Here is a 12,757-nt window from a genome sequence, read left to right on the forward strand (position 1 = left end):
AGAGGGGATATACCTGTATCTACAATTTTCAGAATTGGTTTAGAGTTATCTGATTTAGGAATTTATAGTCAGAGGGCTAGTCTTTTTCCAGTTCTTCTGCAAAAAATGTTTTTTTGCACAACCACAAGTACTGTAGCAAGAGAAGGCCCTAATGAATGCTCTGCTCTTAAGTTTGTAAGCTGCATAATGGGCTTGTTACAATTCATTGTCTGTGACTTAGACAACTTATCTTTGAAGATATAGGAATATCTTTTTTTTTTAATACCAATGTTTGCAATTTATCATATCAGACACAAAAAAACCTGATGATACAAGTTCAAGCAGTTTACTTTCATCTGACCTGTTTGGTCTGTTTTTCTTCTGAAACAAGGCATTTATGTACATGGGTTCATACACTTTTAATTAAAGGGGATCTAAGATTTCACTTCTACGGCTTTAAGTTCCCCTTTTCCATTTTCTTGGTTCCCTTATTTCACTTTGACTCAAGAGGTATTTATAGGAAGGCTTTTGTGATTTATTTATTTTTGACATGTAGATGGAGGTAGCAGTGTGGAGTAGTGGTTAGGGCTCTGGACTCTTGCCCGGAGGGTCGTGGGTTCAATCCCTGGTAGGGGACACTGCTGCTGTACCCTTGAGCAAGGTACTTTACCTAGATTGCTCCAGTAAAAACCCAACTGTATAAATGGGTAATTGTATGTAAAAAATAATGTGATATCTTGTAACAATTGTAAGTCGCCCTGGATAAGGGCGTCTGCTAAGAAATAAATATATATATATAGATAGATAATTTTCATTAATCAATTAGTCAAACAAGGAAACATCCAAATAGCTAAATTACTCAAGATTTAGACATTTACATAAAATTGTAACAATTATTATTGTGTTTTAGTGATTAGTATTAACAGTCCCTGTTTTGCCCCGCCTCGCAGGGTGTGTCACAAGCAGAATGCGTCAGGTGACACATTTATAACCATTCTTATAATTCCAATGTATAACTGAGGCACACAAGCAGTGGGGAAACATAACACAAATCGAGCAGACAATAATGAAGATGTATAGAATTAGGACTCTGACTTTGAGGTTTTTCTAATGTCGAAAGAATAAAAGTGCTCTGTATTGAGATGATCCAGACTCTGGGTTCTGTTCAATCTAAATATCAATCCGAAATGTTTCACAGTGCATTGTACTCCTATTCTGCTGCAACTATTAAGTTCAGTTTATTCATGGTGTGCCTGCAGGGCTAGCACAGGTACATCTCAATAGTGTGAGCACTGTACAAAGAGAGGCCTAAATAGTCCACATTCAATAAGGTATAATAGCAATACAACAAACAGTCATTTCAAATAGTTACTTGCTATGCCTCAATATATAAGACATTTTATTACAGCCTCTCTTTAAAACATTACAAATGGTAGTATAGTTTTTTTTTTTTTTGTTTTTTTTTATCAAAGTAGATCTACACAGTGAACCATTTGATTGGGATAATCTTAATTTTTCCTCTAGGAATAAAATGTAACTTTTCTTATTGTAACACTACAGATGTCTGCAAACCTAAAATAATGCTGTGTGGTCCAGTGGTTAAAGAAAAGGGCTTGTAACCAGGAGGTCCCCGGTTCAAATCCCACCTCAGCCACTGACTCATTGTGTGACCCTGAGCAAGTCACTTAACCTCCTTGTGCTCCGTCTTCCGGGTGAGATGTAGTTGTAAGTGACTCTGCAGCTGATGCATAGTTCACACACCCTAGTCTCTGTAAGTCGCCTTGGATAACGGCGTCTGCTAAATAAACAAATAATAATAAAGATGTATTGGATAAAAGCTGGGGTTTCTTTTCAAATACACAATTATTTAGCAATAACTTGACATCATTAATTGAGCCTAAACTAGGAGAGGCTTCCATTAACTTAAAATACTCAACAGAAACTGTCTCCACGTCTTTATTTTAGGTTTGCAGCAACATTTTCTGAAGGAAGAGGATTAAACAGATAATAAAACATATTGGTTTCATCAAGGTAATATATAAACGATTGTCTGTTATCAAGCTGATAAAAAAGAAGGCCAGCCTAACGGGGTACATACTTAAAAGATAAGCTGGTGAAACATTAAAGGTGTGCAAGGTGTTTCAATGGTACACAGGAAATCCTGTTCTGCAGATACCTCTTTAGTTAGAACTCTAAACTTATTTCTCAATAGTGTGAGCACTGTACAAAGAGAGGCCTAAATAGTCCACATTCAATAAGGTATAATAGCAATACAACAAACAGTCATTTCAAATAGTTACTTGCTATGCCTCAATATATAAGACATTTTATTACAGCCTCTCTTTAAAACATTACAAATGGTAGTATAGTTTTTTTTTTTTTTTTTTTTTTTTATCAAAGTAGATCTACACAGTGAACCATTTGATTGGGATAATCTTAATTTTTCCTCTAGGAATAAAATGTAACTTTTCTTATTGTAACACTACAGATGTCTGCAAACCTAAAATAATGCTGTGTGGTCCAGTGGTTAAAGAAAAGGGCTTGTAACCAGGAGGTCCCCGGTTCAAATCCCACCTCAGCCACTGACTCATTGTGTGACCCTGAGCAAGTCACTTAACCTCCTTGTGCTCCGTCTTCCGGGTGAGATGTAGTTGTAAGTGACTCTGCAGCTGATGCATAGTTCACACACCCTAGTCTCTGTAAGTCGCCTTGGATAACGGCGTCTGCTAAATAAACAAATAATAATAAAGATGTATTGGATAAAAGCTGGGGTTTCTTTTCAAATACACAATTATTTAGCAATAACTTGACATCATTAATTGAGCCTAAACTAGGAGAGGCTTCCATTAACTTAAAATACTCAACAGAAACTGTCTCCACGTCTTTATTTTAGGTTTGCAGCAACATTTTCTGAAGGAAGAGGATTAAACAGATAATAAAACATATTGGTTTCATCAACTGAAGTCTACTTTAGATATGATTTATACGCTTTCTACAAATGTTGGTTTAAAGCAGTTTTTCTAGCTACATTGAAAAAGACATCTAGTCTAAATGTTTGTTTTTTAAATGTAGTTTCTTCTGGTATTTTTTTTTTTATTATTTTTTATCCAAGGTTTAATAGGTATTGTTTCAGTTGCATGTTTTGGAGATGCCATGAACTTTATGCATTTCAGTAGCAAATGAATGATGCATGGCAAAAGATTAGAGCTATCCTTGTTAACATACAATATTATACAGGTATTGAACTGTAATATTTCATTTGGACTCAAGACATTTTTATAGAATTAATGACATTAACTGCAGCTGACACTACTACTTCTGTGTCAAGCACTGTATCTTTCATAAAATACATTATTTTTGAGTCACTCTGGAACTCTCTACCTATTTTTAAAACCAAGCCCTTGTGGTTGGCTTTTTTTTTTACTTCTCTACCAGCTCTGAAATCAAGGGACACATTTTAGTAAGTCTATAAAAACATGTCATTGCAAGGAGGTTTGGATAAATCGTGATATTGTAATTAACCAGACATGGTAAATTGTATTTGTGCTTGCACATACAGCCCTTTTTTTAGCAACAAATGCAAGGGCAAAGGGACATTTTCTGAAAGGGAATGGAATTTTAGTGGTAATAAAATATCAGGAAACAACTAAGTTGTAGCTAGGAGCAGGTACATTGTTCTGAGATTATTTTGCTACAGTGATTTTTTTTCCTTTTATGTATCACGTTATTCCTTTCAGAGATTTTGCTATTGCCCTTGCACTTTCTAAGGCCCATAAATGTTATTGAAGAGAATACAGTTAATTGCGTATTTAAATATGATGTGTGCTAGTTAAATTAGACTAATTAAATGCAGCACTAGATTACTCTGACTATCTATTAGTTACATGTTTGATATTACAGAGTTTTCAATTGTAATTTCTGGGTAAAAATTCTAGTATGTAGGTATCCAGCCCCATTCTGTAATTTAGCAAAACCAGACTCTATCTATGGCGTTACTGTATAATTGCATAAATGCTTGTACTGAATAGGCTTATAGAACTGAATAGGCTGACTGGATATTCAAGAAAAAGAAACAAAAAAAACATTTACTGTCAGAACAGAAGCATTGTAAGCCAACAAAAGAAACAGCAACTTGTGGTAAAACCAAAAAAATACAGTTCCAGCTCTTCAGATAGATGTGCCACTGTGGTCTACCCTTTAGTGATGTCTTCAGTGAGCAGGGGCAACGCAGTATCTATCAAACTACTCAGCAGTGGTTTAAAAAATATTTAATATTTCAATGATCCTTGTATTACATACTGAAAAAGATTAGCGTTAGCTGTTATATATAAAAATACAAATCATAATAATACACACAAAAAACTAAACATTAAGAGAGTTAAATGTTAAAATGAAAACCCTCAAAACTCTGAAAACATTGAACTTCCTTTACGATTAGTTCCAGTCTATGTGGTTAATGTAATACCTATGAAGTGGAAACTTTCTGAGGTTGCGAGTTTTGCAAATCCTAACAGTGTGCATTGTGGTACTGCATCAGGGGCTTCAGAAGCAGAGAAGAGGGGGCTGTTGTTTCTGACACCATTTCTAGCTTTTCTATTTTTTCTTCTATTTTGAAGATGCATTTGTTACAAACTTAAATCTTAGTTGTGATTGGCGCGCAGTATTATTAATATATATATGGGCCCTATTCACAAAACTTCAATGACTGTTTTGTTATGGACTGTTTTGCACTTAACAAAACATATTCAACAGTTTTAGAGAGGATTGGAAATGTGTTCAAATTCTTCAAAGCTCTTTCACGGAAAGTAATGTATACATGCGCTTAGTCCTTAAAACAAAACATCACGTGACATAGTCTTTACAGTTTTGTGAATATGGTCTCTTATTGCATTTTATGCTTTCTAAAATATAGGAACTGCCATCAAACAAAATTATAAATCATTTTAAAAGTTAAATTTCATGCTGATGGCACACTTGTAAACTAAGGGTGAGAACATTACTGCACATTATGTTCTCGTTATTCACATACATTTATTTTGTTTGAAATACAGTAAGATCAGGTGCTAAAGTGCAGCAAGTTGGAACAACCATTTACATGTAGTTCTGAGTATGATATTTTTTATATTATACATGCTGTGGTTCCACAGCATGTGCAGACTCAGCCACATTGAGGTGTGGAGTGTCTGGTGTAGAAGATTTGTGGTGATCTCTAGTTTTAAAAGATAGATAATGCAAATGAACAACAGTTATTTTTATTTTATGTTTAAAAAAGTCCAGTATTAAAAAATAATAATAATAATAAAATACATAAATATCATGAGGTAATGTTCACCTCCAAAAAACAAAACAAAAAAACCCCGAAACATAATAGGAATACATTTTTTGTTTTTTTTAACTGGCTAAATTAAAATAGCTTTACCCTGAACACAAGCTACTAAGGTATTAGCCCTAGTTCACTGCTGAGTACAAAAAAGTTACTATCCTAGCAGGGAAAATGATATCCCTTTCAATAAGTGATTATATTGCCATACCTTTTGAAAATAATTATTTTGATAAATGCAATATGAGTCCATTTCTTTCTCTAAAAATACTGTAAGGAATTCTCTCAGGAACAACGGCAGTTGGTTAATAAGTTGTTCTTTATTTGACACAGAAGAGAAAACAGCGGAATAAGAGGGAGCCAATCCCCCTGGACCTAGCAGGGCACTCTAAGCAAATGACTACTGTAAGCGTACATGTATATGTAGTTCCATTCCTTCTCTACAAGCTGGTTAATAACTTCCTTGCCCATATTAGGAGTTGCTTTGTTCGGCTGCACCCCCATCTGCACCCCATTATTTATAGACATTAAATACGGTCAGATAACTTTTTTGACAATGTCATTTTGATGCTGTCGTTAGTTTAGACTCCACCGCACCCAGCGTTCAGTAACTCCAAGTTGTAGACAGCATTTTGCAGTCGTTCACTCTTTTGAATAGCAGGTTGACGCTCAGGACCAATGAATACTTAAATGCTAATTAGGTAGTCATTAAGCTTTATCTCGTATAAAACATGCCTTCATAGACGAAAATCGTTGAGATTTATTGACGCATCTCAATTGTCTCTTATGAATAGCAACTGCCGTTAAATAAGCGACTTTGGACGAAATCCGATCATGTAATGTTTTCTCATTTCGACAGATGTTAACCCTTTCTGAATATACCCCATCATGTCTATGAGTATTTTCCACAAAGCAATACTATTAGACAATGCAGTTATTAACTATTTAAATACCAGGGGCTAAACAACAACCGCGCAGGAGGCTGTGTGGTCCAGTGGTTAAAGAAAAGGGCTTATAACGAGAAGGTCCCTGGTTCAAATCCCAGCTGCCTCACTGTGTGACCTTGAGCAAGTTTTGACCTTGTGCTCCATCTTTTGGGCGAAACGTTGTTGTAAGTGACTGCATAGTTCATACACCGTAGTATTCTCTATAAGTCGCCTTGGATAAAGGTCTCTGCTAAATAAATAAATAATAATTCAGAAACTAATATCCATATAATATCCATATAAATTATTATATTTGTTTAACATTACATCTTTTTTTTTTTTTTTTACTGTTTTTACCATTTTTTGCCATGCCACTTCAAAACCACATCTCATACAGCAGTATGTACAGTACGTACACCCCTCCACCATTTCCCTCAACAGGGCTAATAACACTATGTAACACAATTTTTGTTCCTGGGTAGTAAGTGTTATTTCCTAATTGCTTATGCCTCAAAAGTATAGAAAATGGCTATTATTCCCCACAAACTTTGCTTTTGTGACCAGGACAGTGATATTTTGAAATTTACCTATTTCCAATGAGAAAACGGGCGAATTTGTGTCTTTTCATTCACATAAAGTCAGAAAAAAACAACATATGAATCCAAATTAACATGTATTTATACTAAGATAATACAAAAATGACTACAAAAGATTTAGAAGTGAGTAGTTTTTCGAGATTTACGATTATACTGTAAATCACTTTCACAAATCACCCCCCAAATGTAGTCTCCCATCATGTTCTCGTTATACTGTCCTTGGTAGCAGCATTCAAAGTCTAGTATATCCTGGTGGAAGTGCTCGCCTTGCTCCTCTGAGGACGCTCCCATGTTCTCCTTGAATTTATCAAGATGAGCATCAAGGATATGGACTTTGAGGGACATCCTACAGCCCATTGTGCCGTAGAGTCTCAACCAGCTCCACATAGTTTTCGGCCTTGTGATTGCCCAGGAAGCCCCGAACCACTGCAACAAGGCTGTTCCAAGCCGCTTTCTCCTTACTAGTGAGCTTCTTGTGGAATTCATTGCACTCCAGGATCTTCTTTATCTGTGGTCCGACGAAGACACCGGCTTTGACCTTTGCCTCAGACAGCTTAGGGAAGAAGTCTTGAAGGTCCTTGAAGGCTGCCGACTCCTTATCTAGAGCTCTGACAAATTGTTTCATAAGGCCCAATTTGATGTGCAGTGGTGGCATCAGCACCTTCCGGGGGTCCACCAGTGGCTCCCACTTGATGTTGTTCCTCCCCACAGAGAACTCGGTCCGCTGTGGCCAGTCCTGCCTGTGGTAGTGCGCCTTGGTGTCCCTGCTGTCCCAAAGGCAAAGATAGCAGGGAAACTTGGTAAAACCGCCTTGGAGACCCATCAGGAATGCCACCATTTTGAAGTCTCCTATGACCTTGATGCCATCTCAGAAAAATGCAAAAATGCTTAAGGCCTCTGTATTTATACTACTATTTATATTACTGGAAAGTTCTAGAAGTTACTCCAAGTTTACTCAGCACTGAATCTATCTGGAATGTTCTGGAAAATAGGTCAATTTCAAAATATCACTGTCCTGGTCACAAAAGCAAAGTTTGTGGGGAATAATAGCCATTTTCTATACTTTTGAGGCATAAGCAATTAGGAAATAACACTTACTACCCAGGAACCAAAAAAAAAATAATAATAATTGTTACATGGTGTAATATGTGCCTTTTCAAAGAGGTGGAGTTGCTCATACCAAATGAGCAATATGTATAATGTTGTGCAGGAAATTAATTCAGAGAGAAATAATATGTGTGTGGAAGTAACAACATCCACACACATATTTAAAATATGTGTGTGGATGTGTTAAAGTATGTTTTTTTCTTCTATGGTATTGTAAGGAAACATGTAAATCTTCCAGTCTTCAGCCAGTAAAACAACAAGACAATGGGAGACCGATACAGTACATTCTGGACAGATAAATAAATCCAACTGAGCCTTACAATCTCAAGAACAGTTATATTTTTTTGGTGTCTCTGTTTTTATTGTTCTGGGCGAGGCAGAGGCAGTTACATTTCAGTAGCTGCTATAACCCTAAAGCCCAGAATGTCCTGTCTCTTAGTGCTTTACTTATATCAGTTGCCATGGCCTCCCTAAGGAAGGAAATCAATCTATAATCAGAGTTGCACTTTATTATTTGTTTGACAAATGTTGTGCGATTCAAAAATCCAAGCAGATTCATATATCATTTGATGTTATGTAGGACTGACCTTTGGTTTTTTCCCAACAAACATCTCTAGAAGGGGGGTAGATATGCTGTTAAGATTAATGTTTGAAAGGCATTATTTAGTTTAGAATGTAGTATTTCACTCAACATAATCTCTTTTGGCTGCCTAACATTTCCTGTTTTTCTCCCACGTTAAACAGTTCAAATTTGTGCAATTCACAAGACAACATGCACTTGCAAATACAAAAATAAATAATACCTTTGATACAGACACAGTGTTACCACTAAAATAAGGCTGCATAATAAACAATGACAATAACAAAGACAAAATAAATAAATAAATGATATGAATAAAATGCAAATTAGCAAAAATTGTAACAGTACATACTGTCTGTTGCCAGAAATTTTAACACAAATGACCACACTGAGAAGACATCACAATTTGTGGGTTAAATCACTGATGAGACAAATGCAGCCAGGAAGCAAAAATAACACAAATTCATTTTTACAATAGGTACTTTAGAACTTCTTGGAATGAACATATTCATTCTATATTCATTACAGAAGAGCTAATGTTGTTAAAGAGATATATGAAAGATACATAATTATGAAATAACTAGCATTCCCACTAAAGTGATCAAATTAAATAGAAAACACATGTAAGGTTGTTTAATTGTGTGAGAGAGTCTAAGAAAGAATATTCTCATATCGTGTTATGGAATATTTTCTGTACACTGTAAAAAAAAAAAAAGAGGCATTCTTCTCCATTTTCTGGTGTTTCCTGTATGTTTTTAGACAAAGAAAAGGCGATGTGATACCTTTTATTGGACTAACTAAACAATAATTAATCACAAGCTTTCAAGACCTTATTTGTTTTCTCCACTATTTACCATTACATATTCCCTTGTCTGCCCGATTATCTTGTTCAATGCAATTTCAATCTTTTAAGAGCAGTCACTTGTTCCAGGAACTCCCAATGCGGTTCTCAGAAAACTTAGAAAATAATTTATTATTTTAGGCTCCTCTTTCAAATATAAAAGCCAGCACATTTGTGTGTGATAATGTGTATGAACACAGACATATTGGTGACAAAATAAAGTTCAAATGAAGTGTCAACAATTCTAATCTAGTTTTGTAGTGTTAGCCAATAAGTTATCTTCTTTCCATCTTTTCATCTTTGATTTGCGAGACCTGTTTTTTATTATGTTTATAGGAGACAGGCCAATGGCCAATGTATGATTTGAATTGTAGCAGAACACAGAGGGGAAATCTGCTTTTTCATCTCTCACGCAATATTACAGTCCAAAGAACATAGTTCCCACAGAGTGGTGGGAAAGTTGACATATTCTTATTGTCAATTATTCACTATTATTATCGGTTTTGTGTTCATTTACCCCAGAATACACATAATATTTAATTTGTAAATGTTTATTGTTACCTGTATTACTGTTTCAGCTCACAAGCACATATTTAATGAAGTCCCAAGCACATGTTATCTCTGAGCAAGCCTCAGCAGGGTGGAACACTTGAGTTTTTAAAAAAAAGATTTTCATGAAAAATTAAAATGAATGAACACTGTTACTGTTTTAGGGCACACCCCTTGACGTCATTTGTTTTTTTGTTTGTTGCTAGTCTCATTTGTTAGAAGTGTCTTGAAACTGAACTATATATACAGTATATGAATCTATTAAATCAGCTGTCAGCGATTGAAGGGCCAAGGTCTCTGATACAGTAGTTAAATAGTTAGTTATTTTGTGGTCTCAATCCAGACAGCTATAAAGAATGTTATAATTAAGGTTAGATGAGTTTCATTTCTTGATGTTTTACAGCTTCTGTTTGGATTGGGAAACAATACAGTATATGGAAAAGAATGTAGGATTTTTAACACACTGTTTGTCATTGATATGATCACTCAAACCATATCCACATGTTTATCACAGACTAGATTAACTGCTTTATGTTTTTTTTTTTTTATGATGGTGAGAGTTGTTCAAACTATGATGACAGCAATACATTTTTGTTAATATTTCCTGTACAAAAGACTGAAGAGACAATAACAAATGTATTTTCTTTTGTAACATTTTATTTTTTTTTACCATTTGTACTGCTTGACTACAGCACGCTGTATTTTATGATTACTTACATTGTAAGAATGCCCGGTAAGCATACAGAATAATTCTCTACACATGGTTGGTTGAGGTGCACTGGAGGGCACAGGGAGTATTCTATTTATATCCCAAAGAACACTTTAGTATAAACCTTTTTACTAATTTGGACATTTTAGAATTACAGCATTTGAACCTGTTTAAACTAAAAGCAGCTTATTCTTATTTTTTTTTTAAATGCATTCAGTGTTATTGTACAAAACAGCAACACAGCTGTTGGTAGCCAATACTGTTCTTTTAAAACTCCATTAACACAACTCTTAACATATATAACATATATATATATATTTTAGTTTGTTTCAGGATCACTTCATGTCATAACAATCTGCAGCAAACAGTGGATCATTTATAAATTGCTCCCTATGCCTAAAAATACCTTTCTTGGAAATGTATTTTTTTCTGAGCAGCCTGGAAGGGAATGAATTGGCAAAGACTTACTGGTACCAAAACCACTGCCAGTCAAATATCTCTTTGCAAACATTTAATTATAATGATACATTCTGGTAACCAGAATTCCCAGTTGCTTTCTTTTGGTCTGATTCTTAAAATAAATCCATCTGTTTCATGTTTCAGGTTATGTTGTGATGGATGGGATTCTTTCATAGGCATCTGTATATATTTTTATATATATATAATATATATATATATATATATATATATATATATATATATATATATATATATATATATATATATATATATATATATGCACTGTTATTATTTGTATTGTTTGCGGCGTGGATAAAAGTGCCACATATTTGTTATTGTTTTAGATTTTAAAAACCTTGTGAAGATCAGCTAGTGATTTATTTAGCTAGCTGACAGTCACGCATCCTTACTAAACTCGTGCAGACGGTGACCATCTCCCGAGTTAATTCATTGATTAATTGTTGGTAATCGGGAGATGGTCACTGTATATAAACCTGCAGCTCTCTACCCTCAGGGGGAGTGTACAGAGGAGAGTACAGGAGAGCGAGCAAGGAGAGAGAAAACCAAATAGAAACAACTGCTAAGCATGCTAGTTTTCATCAGCACAAGACTTATTTATTTATTTATTTGGCCCTTGTGCCTTTTTGTTTGTTGTTTGTTTAAATCTTTTGTTTGTTTTGTTTATTTAATAAAAGCACTGAGCGCCGTAGCATTCAGTTTCACTACCACCATTCCTTGTTTTGGTTCCTGTTTCTGGTCCATGAAGTCACCACTCGCACGCCACTCAATAGCACTTGGTCACAGCATCTCAGTATAATATCAAGCGTAGTTCTCTAAAGCAGGTCCAGATCATTTCCAGAAAGGATTTGAATCCAATATGTCTAACTTGAGCAGTGCAGGTTTAGATTCCAGTCTATTATATTCAAGGATTTTGGCCTGATAATGTCATTGTCCTCATCTTCTGTTTCCCACATTTGGTCTTACATTTTTTATTTCTAGAGCACACTTCCTACATTTACAAAGCCACAGGTTGTTTTGTTCAAATAAGGCCAAGGATATAACATCTAATCGTGTATGTGAGAGTGTTTCTGTCTATGGAAATGTGTAAAATGCCAGGAAGGACCTTTTTAATGATTTGAATAACGGCAGTATTAAGATCCACCACCACTTAGAGTAGTTCAATTGAAAAGACCCTGAAGAATGTGGCAGAGTATGCTCCAACATGGTGTAGTTTGCCCTCCCAATGTTAGATGGCAGATGTTAACCTAACATCTCACCAAGACTGTCAGGAAGTAAGAAAACGATTTGCTCAGAGTCAACTTGGTGAGGGGCAACCGGAAGCCAATTCCCTATATCAACCCCAGTCGACCATCTTGGTAACGGCAAGCCAGTAATTTGACAAAGCTGACTTGTCCTCCACCGATTCGTAGGTTGCCAGCTGAGTGGGTGGAGCCTTGGGGATAAAGGAGGGATGGCTTCATGTTTGTGGGCAGTCAGCCTTTATGCAGTGAAGGATACCACAACTGCTGAGTGGCTGCTGTTTGAAACTTGATCTTGTTTTTTTTTTCTTTGTATTGGGAAAAGCAGAGGAAACTAAATTGACACTCCAGGTGCTCAGTATACAAAAACATTATTGTGTGTTTAATTATTATTATTTTTTTAAGTTAAACTCCTGTGGCACTCTACCCTTT

This window comes from Acipenser ruthenus, chromosome 8 (assembly GCF_902713425.1).
Source record: "Acipenser ruthenus chromosome 8, fAciRut3.2 maternal haplotype, whole genome shotgun sequence".
NCBI classification, from domain to species: Eukaryota; Metazoa; Chordata; class Actinopteri; order Acipenseriformes; family Acipenseridae; genus Acipenser; species Acipenser ruthenus.